This window comes from Salvelinus sp. IW2-2015, linkage group LG18 (assembly GCF_002910315.2).
Source record: "Salvelinus sp. IW2-2015 linkage group LG18, ASM291031v2, whole genome shotgun sequence".
Taxonomy (NCBI): Eukaryota; Metazoa; Chordata; class Actinopteri; order Salmoniformes; family Salmonidae; genus Salvelinus; species Salvelinus sp. IW2-2015.
Genome location: NC_036858.1, coordinates 25,160,010 through 25,167,342, shown reverse-complemented (window position 1 = coordinate 25,167,342; position 7,333 = coordinate 25,160,010). Strand labels below are relative to the sequence as shown.

At 42.2% G+C, this 7,333-nt stretch overlaps 1 protein-coding gene across 5 annotated transcripts in view; it reads left to right on the top strand.

The window, feature by feature from the left end:
- The first annotated feature begins 575 nt into the window (after window positions 1-575).
- Window positions 576-7,333, top strand: part of LOC111978139 (mitogen-activated protein kinase 8) — a 29,885-nt gene continuing 23,127 nt past the window's right edge. For 2 of the 5 annotated variants that reach the window (XM_024008011.2, XM_024008014.2), the window contains exon 1: window positions 578-769. The gene's annotated coding sequence lies outside the window, so the exon portion shown is untranslated. Of the gene's footprint in view, window positions 770-7,333 lie in introns of all 5 variants that reach the window. The other 3 variants (XM_024008013.2, XM_070448396.1, XM_024008010.2) reach the window with 3 other exon arrangements.

Here is a 7,333-nt window from a genome sequence, read left to right as displayed (position 1 = left end):
TCAAGTGTAACCATTCTGGTCAATGAAAGGGCAGATACATGTGCGAACAACCGGCCATAGAGATAAATAGAGGACTCATTTTTGTATCTGTGCCTTTATGGCGTCTGTGACAGCCTCAGTGGTGCTRCCCATGCTATCTTAAATGTAAATTAGTAAATTTTCTTCTTCATTGGCTGATTGCTTCCAACTCATAGGACTCACCACCCAATTAACTAATTTCAAATGGTGGAAGCCCTCAATGGCAATGTCGATACTAAAATGCGTTATATCCATGAGAAGTCCTCTATCTATTTTTATGACAACAGGCACTCCGATATAAAGTCGTTTTTCGGTAAGTTGCCGAAATGCCAGTACGTCCACTTATATCAGTGCATTCAGAACTAACAATCTAACCATTACAAAATTTAAATGATATCAAATAAGCCTAATGTGCAAATGATCAATTACATTTTTTGCTGACCAAATTCGACACTTTCTCTTTCGTGGACCGATTTTGGTCGGAGTGAAACTTCTCGCTTCACCTCTTCCTCTTGGTAGCTCTGCTTTTACGGCCGCGTAGGGCTTGAGTGACGTTGTACGCATGTCTTCTGCAGTGCGCGCACAGCCTGGCAATGCAGAGAGCGTAGTGCATTCGGTGAGGTCATGTTTGTAGCTGGACAACATAATAGCGAAATTTGTATTATCCTTATAAATAAACKGAATTCATCGTCAAGAACGCGGACTATTGTGGAGAATCGAGGAGTGATCATTCTGTATTTTGTTGACTGAGGTAAGCGCTTACGTTTTTGCGCCGCTGTCCATGGTATTGTTTAGCTGTGGGGGAGGGTCGTTTGCGGCGAATTGCACGCAACTACAGATGCAGTTTGTTGTCAATATATTATAATGGGTCAATGTATTCTATCATATTCACCTAATAGCCTACTTGTCCATGATTCAATGTAACATGGAAGGCTACCACAATATATTCGATTGTTGGATTGGCATAGGATAGTGCTCAAAATAGGCTATCCCGCTATGTGTAGGTTAATAACGTATCGCATAGACTACATACAGGCTGTAAAAAGCAGGCTATTACCAAAATGCCTGCTTGGGAATTATAGACATACTTGCTACATTTTTAGCGAGGTTGGTTATCGTCATATCATCATCATATTGTCAAGGCGCCGGTGTTTTGTTTTACCTGGCAGCCACAGCCACCGTAAGGGGCGTATAACGGTGAAAGGTCGGCTGGCCAAGGTTATTATGACGGTATTAAAACACTGTGGCTTGTCAGGGCCATTTATAGCAATTGATCACTATTGGTTTTAAACAATCTGAATGGTCAACATCTGAATGGTCAATGTATAGCCTAAGCCTTAGAATCTTCCCTCTGCCACTCTTGAAGTCTTGACAACACCATGACTACAACATTGTTCATTCAGTGTACAGTCAATTAGGTGACAAAGACAGCTATGCCTGGGATATATTTAGGGTACAATAACCGTTGCATAGTGTAGGACTAGTATTTACATATCAAATCAAATTTATTTATAAAGCCCTTCTTACATCAGCTGATATCTCAAAGTGCTGTACAGAAACCCAGCCTAAAACCCCAAACAGCAAGCAATGCAGGTGTAGAAGCACGGTGGCTAGGAAAAACTCCCTAGAAAGGCCAGATCCTAGGAAGAAACCTAGAGAGGAACCAGGCTATGAGGTGTGGCCAGTCCTCTTCTGGCTGTGCCGGGTGGAGATTATAACAGAACATGGCCAAGATGTTCAAATGTTCATAGATGACCAGCAGGGTAAAAAAATAAAAATAATAATCACATTGGTTGTCAAGGGTGCAACAGGTCAGCACCTCAGAAGTAAATGTCAGTTGGCTTTTCATAGCCGATCATTCAGAGCATCTCTACCGCTCCTGCTGTCTCTAGAGAATGAAAACAGCAGGTCTGGGACAGGGAGCATGTCCGGTAAACAGGTCAGGGTTCCATAGCCGCAGGCAGAACAGTTGAAACTGGAGTAGCAGCATGGCCAGGTGGACTGGGGACAGCAAGGAGTCATCAGGCCAGGTAGTCCTGAGGCATGGTGCTAGGGCTCAGGTCCTCCGAGAGAGAGAAAGAGAGAGCGAATTAGAGAGAGCATACTGAAATTCACACAAGACACAGGAGAAATACTCCAGATATAACAGACTAACCCTAGCCCCCCGACACATAAAGTACTGCAGCATAAATACTGGAGGCTGAGACAGGAGGGGTCAGGAGACACTGTGGCCCCATCCGACGATACCCACGGACAGGGCCAAACAGGCAGGATATAACCCCACCCACTTTGCCAAAGCACAGCCCCACACCACTAGAGGGATATCTTCAACCACCAACTTACCATCCTGAGACAAGGCCGAGTATAGCCCACAAAGATCTCCGCCACGGCACAACCCAAGGGGGGGGCGCCAACCCAGACAGGAAGATCACGTCAGTGACTCAACCCACTCAAGTGACGCACCCCTCCTAGGGACGGCATGGAAGAGCACCAGTAAGCCAGTGACTCAGCCCCTGTAATAGGGTTAGAGGCAGAGAATCCCAGTGGAGAGAGGGGAACCGTCCAGGCAGAGACAGCAAGGGCGGTTCGTTGCTCCAGTGCCTTTCCGTTCACCTTCACACTCCTGGGCTAGACTACACACAATCATAGGATCTACTGAACAGATGAGTCTTCAATAAAGACTTAAAGGTTGAGACCGAGTCTGCGTCTCTCACATGGATAGGCAGACCTTTCCATAAAAATTGAGCTCTATAGGAGAAAGCCCTGCCTCCAGCTGTTTGCTTAGAAATTCTAGGGACTGTTAGGAGGCCTGCGTCTTGTGACCGTAGCGTACGTGTAGGTATGTACGGCAGGACCAAATCGGAAAGATAGGTAGGAGCAAGCCCATGTAATGTTTTGTAGGTTAGGAGTAAAACCTTGAAATCAGCCCTTGCCTTAACAGGAAGCCAGTGTAGAGAGGTTAGCACTGGAGTAATATGATCAAATGTTTTGGTTCTAGTCAAGATTCTAGCAGCCATGTTTAGCACTAACTGAAGCCAAAATATAGCCAAAATAGGCAGATAGCATTTTATGATCTATTCCATGTATAATATTAACATTTCAAGAACATTTTTAATACTTAGCCCTATATACAGTTAAAGTCAGAATTTTACATATACATAGGTTGGAGGCATTAAAACTCGTTTTTCAACCACTCCACAAATCTCTTGTGAACAAACTATAGATTTTGCAAGTCGGTTAGGACATCTACTTTGTGCATGACACAAGTAATTTTTCCAACAATTGTTTACAGACAGATTATTTCACTTATAATTCACTGTATCACAATTCCAGTGGGTCAGAAGTTTACATACACTAAGTTTACTGTGCCTTTATACAGCTTGAAAATTTCTGAAAATTATGTAATGGCTTTAGAATCTTCTGATAGGCTAATTGACAGTCATTCTAGTCAATTGGAGGTGTACCTGTGATGTATTTCAAGGCCTACCTTCAAACGCAGTGCCTCTTTGCTTGACATCATGGGAAAATCAAAAGAAATCAGCCAAGACCTCAGAACAAAATTTCTAGACCTCCACAAGTCTGGTTCATCCTTGGGAGAAATTTCCAAACGCCTGAAGGTACCACGTTCATCTGTACAAACAATAGTACGCAAGTATAAACACCATGGGACCACGCAGCTGTCATACCGCTCAGGAAGGAGACGCGTTCTGTCTCCTAGAGATGAACGTACTTAGGTGTGAAAAATGCAAAACAATCCCAGAACAACAGCAAAGGACCTTGTGAAGATGCTAGAGGAAACAGGTACAAAAGCATCTATATCCACAGTAAAACGAGTCCTATATCGACATAACCTGAAAGGCCGCTCAGCAAGGAAGAAGCCACTGCTCCAAAACCGCCATAAAAAAGCCAGACTACTGTTTGCAATTGCACATGGGGACGAAGATCGTACTTTGTGGAGAAATGTCCTCTGGTCTGATGAAACAAAAACAGAACTGTTTGGCCATAATGACCATCATTATGTTAGGAGGAAAAAGGAGGAGGCTTGCAAGCCGAAGAACACCATCCCAACCGTGAAGCACGGGGGTGGCAGCATCATGTTGTGGGGGTGCTTTGCTGCAGGAGGGACTGGTGCACTTCACAAAATACATGGCATCATGATGAGGGAAAATTATGTTGATATATTGAAGCAACATCTCAAGACATCAGTCAGGAAGTTAAAGCTTGGTTGCAAATGGGTCTTCCAAATGGTCAATGACCCCAAGCATACTTCCAAAGTTGTGGCAAAATGGCTTAAGGACAACAAAGTCAAGTATTGGAGTGGCCATCACAAAGCCCTGACCTCAATCCCATAGAACATTTGTGGATAGAAATGAAAAACGTGTGCGAGCAAGAGGCCTACAAATCTGACTCAGTTACACCAGCTCTGTCAGGAGGAATGGGCCAAAATTCACCCAATTTATTGTGGGAAGCTTTTGTAAGGCTACCTGAAACGTTTGACCCAAGTTAAACAATTTAAAGGCAATGCTACCAAATATTAATTGAGTGTATGTAAACTTCTGACCCACTGGGAATGTGATGAAAGAAATAAAAGCTGAAATATTTCATTCTCTCTACTATTATTCTGACATTTCACATTCTTAAAATAAAGTGGTGATCCTTACTGAACTAAAACAGGGAATTTTTACTTGGATTAAATGTCAGGAATTGTGAAAAACTGAGTTTAAATGTATTTGGCTAAGCTGTATGTAAACTTCCGACTTCAACTGTAGGTCATGCCACTTGTAAACAATGTATTATTCTATATTAAATGCAGAAGGAATTTTCTATTTAGGAATTAAATCAGATGCTTACTGTGTAAGTTCCATTGTTATTCAATGCTCAGTTATACTGTATTAATTGTTTCAGATGAGATTAATGATTGTGGATGTTTTGCCAGATGTAAGCTATAGTCAGTTCCTATGTATGGGTGGGGCTCAGGATTGACTGCCAGTGTTGAGGAGCTGTTTGTCATGTTCATTATGAACACAGTTCATCAGTCATTACAATGGAGTGGAGGCTGAAATGGAGGGTCGCTTACTGTAATTGCAGGGCTGTAGAAGTGTATCAGCTGTCCTAACTCACAGGCCCCTTGATAGACTACCCAAGCCTTCTGACTGCAGAGTGGAGATGGAGAGAGAGGGAGAGCGCAAGAGAGCTGTTCTTGGTGCAGCCAGTCACTGACTGAAATGGAAAGCTAAGATACTGCAGTTATAGCCAGTATTCATCCTTTTGTCTCATACTGATTACTCACAATAAACAGTCACTGTAAAACATTAGCAGGGGTTACTGTTTACTGGTGACTGCAACTCACAGTAACTGACAACACCCAAGAACTAAGCACTTTAGCTCCATTGTTATAGCATAATGTTGGCTACACAAGGTTATGCTTCATTCATTAACCATTGTGTGTTTGTAAATCATTATACAGCAATTGTTCATTTATTCATTCAGACTTACACTATACATGCATGTTAGTAACTGTATTTGACCCATGCAGGCATATAACCTACAACTAAAAGCAGTAAAGCTAAGCACCACACTCCATCCACCCAGCTAATCCATCTGAACAATGATCTTATGACTGCCTGGCTTCTGTCTGATGATTGATATGAGGAATGGTGTGATTATACTGTGACACAGTGTGTGTGTGTGTGTGTGTGTGTGTGTGTGTGTAGTTCATTGTTTTTTTCGGATCCCCGTTAGCTTTTGCCAAAGCAGCAGCTATTCTTCCTGGGGTCCACAAAAAACACAAAACATGACAAATAAAAAAACACTGATACACTGATAGACAAGGACAATCACACACATGTAAAATACCGCAATATACAGACAATAAAAAAATTAAATAATAATAATACAATACAACAACAAAAATAATGTGTGTGTTATTGTGTCTGTGTGCATGTGTTTGTGTGTGTCCCCCTTACAGTCCCTGCCGTTCTATGAAATGTTGTTTAATCATTTTGAAGGTCATTTTGCTGTTTGCTTGAGTAATTGGAGATGGAAGGGAGTTCCATGCGATTATGGCTCTGTATAATACTGTGCGTTGCCGTGAATTCATTTTGGACTTGGGGACTGTGAAGAGACTCCTTGTGGTATATCTTGTGGGGTATGTATGCGTATGTCTTGTGGGGTATGTATGGGTGTCCGAGATTAATGTTATTTGATTACGTAGAAAATCTGACAATTTCATGACAGTAATACTTCTCATTAAAACAAGAAGAGAAGCACACAGCTAGTCTCTCGTCAACCCTCAACTAGGAAAGACTGGCATGCATGTTGTTGATGTTAGTTCTGTATGTGCAGTTAAGGGCCTGCTGCTCCGTTTGAGCCAGCTGCAGCTTTTCTAAGTCTTCCTTTGCTGCACTTGACCATATGACCGCACAGTAATCAATATGGGACAAAACCAGAGCCTGAGCAACTGGTACAGTTGATTTTTGTTTTTATAACAGACATACCCCTTCCCATCTTCACAACAACTTCGTCATCCAATGTTATACCTAGGCGTTTAGCTTTCTCAACTTGCTCAAGGGTCACCCCCTTTATACAATCCTCCAGCTGAGGTTTAGGTCTTAGAGAATGTTTTGAACCAAATACAATGCTTTTAGTTTTAGATGTATTTAAGACCAATGGGTGAGTGGGTGTGCATTTTGAGTGTGTTTACTTTGCACAAATGAGACTTTAGCGAGACAGACGGGATGTCAGAGGAAACCTAATGGGCTGAATCATATTTAGCCCTTTTAATGATGGACTAATCACAATGCATGTTTCCGTCTTACCTTCCTTGGGGAATTCACAGTTTTGACAAGATAGGTGAAAGCTAGTGGAACCCTTAATGGCTGTTACCTTCAATGGTAAGGCAGGATGTATTTCAAAATGGATGAAAATCGCTGATTTGACATGATACAATAGGTGAAAGATATATAGTGGACCCCTGCTGTTAACTATCCATTGAAATACGTATTTTCAATGTAGTCAAATCGGGCCAATGTTTCTGGGATTTAGTCCACTCCAGACTGGGCTTAAAAGACAGGAATGAATACTTAGATCAGAGACAGGATGGGAGAGGGGGAAATGAGAGAAAGAAAGACAATAAGCGAGAAGGAGAAAGAGACTGCAAAGGAGGGAAAATATACAGCATATCTCTCTCTAATTACTCAAGGAGATGGAAAGAAGAGAAGATTGCATGTCACACGTCTGACATTCCCCCATGAGAAGTAACAAAATGCAGAAATCACCACAGGGTGAAGATCATAAACACCCATTGGGAGGTCAG